This window comes from Cyanistes caeruleus, unplaced genomic scaffold (genome assembly GCF_971803275.1).
Source record: "Cyanistes caeruleus unplaced genomic scaffold, bCyaCae1.hap1.1 HAP1_SCAFFOLD_166, whole genome shotgun sequence".
Classification (NCBI taxonomy): Eukaryota; Metazoa; Chordata; class Aves; order Passeriformes; family Paridae; genus Cyanistes; species Cyanistes caeruleus.
In genome coordinates, this window is record NW_028255955.1 from 10,001 (window position 1) to 12,500 (window position 2,500).

General features: G+C 79.2%; 1 non-coding gene across 1 annotated transcript; it reads right to left on the reverse strand.

Annotated features, from left to right (window-relative positions):
* Window positions 1-176: 176 nt before the first annotated feature.
* LOC147645806 (5.8S ribosomal RNA) lies at window positions 177-329 on the reverse strand. Its single transcript, XR_015282115.1, has one exon. It is a non-coding gene; the product is annotated as a 5.8S ribosomal RNA (ribosomal RNA).
* Between the last annotated feature and the right edge of the window lie 2,171 nt (window positions 330-2,500).

A 2,500-nucleotide genomic window follows, 5' to 3' on the forward strand; every position in this document is an offset into this window, starting at 1 on the left:
ACGGGAGCGGCTCCCCGAGTCTGCATTTAGGGGGACGAAGGCCCTTTTTCTCCTCCCGCGGCCGCCGCCGCCGGCGGACCGCGGGGGAGGGGAACGGGCCTGCGAGGCGACCCCAGCCGCGCCGCCCGGGGAGGGCTCGGGTGGCCCACCCGCCGGGACGGCGATTGATCGTCAAGCGACGCTCAGACAGGCGTAGCCCCGGGAGGAACCCGGGGCCGCAAGTGCGTTCGAAGTGTCGATGATCAATGTGTCCTGCAATTCACATTAATTCTCGCAGCTAGCTGCGTTCTTCATCGACGCACGAGCCGAGTGATCCACCGCTAAGAGTTGTCTGGCTTTCGGCACCGACCCCGCACGCGCGGAGGGGCCGGGACCGCTCGCGTGAAGCGGCCCCCCTCGGTTTTGCGGCGAGGACGCGCGGGCGCGCGACCTCGCGACCGACCGTACGAGCACAAACGAGACGACCAACGGAGGGGAAAAAGAAAAGGAAGGCACGAGGCCGCCCACGGAACGCTCCGAAAAGGCCGGCCAGAAAGGGCGGGGGGGCCCGCGCCCCCGACCGCCTCTCCCCCACCACCCCCCTCCCCCCGGGCGAGGGGAGGGGAAAAGAGAGACGCCGCCCCGCGTGCCGTCTTTCGGAGGCGGCCCAGGCGCCCGGGCTCGGCCCGGCCTCCGCGCGGAGAGCCGCGCGGCGCGCGCCGGACCGCGGGGGGGCTCCGTAGCCCGCGCCCGGCCTCTTCTCTCTGAACGGGACGACGCGGGCACGAGGCCGGGGGGCCGCGGCCGCCCGCCGCCCGCCGCGCGCTCGGCTCCACCTCGACCGCTGCGCGGGGATCGGCCCCCCGCGCAGCGCCACCGCGCCCGCCGCGCGCGGCGCGGCCTTTCTCCTCCCCGCTGACGGGCCGCCCCCTTGCCAGCGCCCGAGACGGCAGCGCGACGACCGCCGGCACCGCCGGCGCCGCCCCCGGCCGGGGACCGCTCCCCGCCGGAAGGCGAGCGCCTCGCCGCCGCGCTCCGACGGCCGGCGCCGGGAGGCGGGCGCCGCCGAGGCGCGAGCCGGCGTCGCGAGCGCCCGAGGCCTGCCGGAAGGCAAAGGCCCCGCCGCCACCGGGGCCGCACTCCCGGGACCGCCGCCGCCGCTTCGCACCGTCGGGGCCCCTTCCGCGGGCACGCGCCCTGCGGGAGGGGGCCGTGCGGCGGACGCCCGCCGCACGGCCTCGAGCGGTTCTCCCTGCGGCCCACACGCGGCCTTCGGGAAGGGAGACGGGGAAGCGACGGGCGGGGCCCGGGCCGGGACCGCCGCCGGCGACGACGGGGGCCTCCCGGCCGACCGTCCCACCAGGGGGACACCCGTCGAGCGGCGCCGCCGCCGCTCGGCACGGGGTCGCCCGCGCTCGCCGGACCTCCGGCCGCCGGAGGCGACCGACGAGCGCTCGCCCGGGCGGGGGGCGCGCGGTCCCGGCCGGGGACGAGCCGGCGGACGGCGCCGCCGCGCGCGTCCGGGGAAGGCGAGGAACGCCCCGAGGAGGAGGAGGAGATGCGCGCCGACGCGGCCGGCGCGGCCGAGGCGAGGGAGCGCGGGGGGCGCCCGAGGGCCGCCACCCCGAGGTCGCGCAGAGAAGGCGGAGAAGCGCGCGGGGGCGCTTCTCCGCCGGCGCCGCCCCGTTCCGAAGAGACCGGATCGGCCCCGCGGCCGACAGCGCGCCACGGCCTCGCCGCCGAGACCGGGCCGCGGAGAGGGGGGGGAGGGGGGCTGGGTGCCCCCTCCCCGGCACGGCGCGGCCGACGACGGCCGCGACGAAGTCGACGACGACGACGACGACGACGACGAGCGGGGGGGGACCGGTCGCGACGGACGCCACCGCAGGGGATCGGCGGGAGTAGCTCCCCACCCCTCAGTGAACGCCGCGCCGCCACCGGCCGGGTACCCGTCGCCGCCGCCGCCGCCGCCGCCGCCGGCATCGCCGCCGCCGCCGGGGCGCGCCGTGCCGCCCGAGTCTTTAAACCTCCGCCCGGCCTCGGCGGCCCTTTCGGGTCCCAGCCCAAACCCCGCGCCCCCGGCCGGCGTTTGACGACGCCGAGGCGGGAGCGGGGGAAAGGGGAAAGGACTCGGGGAACCGCCCAGGCGCGGAGCGCTAGGTACCTGGCCCTGGGGCGAGGGAAACGACCTGGGATGGCCCCGCCGGGGTGCCTCCCCCCCAGTTGCTGCCACCCTCGGGGGAGCGTCCGCCGGCGGGGGCGCGCCTGACACATCCGCCGCCGCCACCGCGGCCGTCCTGACTCGGGGCCCGGGGTTTCCCTCAGCAGCCCGGCGCTGCGCCCGAGAGGACCGCCGCGGCTCGGCCCGTGGCCCCGCCGGTGCGGGAGGGCGAGGGGCGGACCGGCCGACCGAGTGAGACCTCGCCGCGGCGACCGCACCGACCGAGAGGGGCCCGGCGACGGGGCGAAGAACGTGTCTCCGCCGCCGCCGCCGCGCGCCCGACCCGGCGGCGGTCCCCGC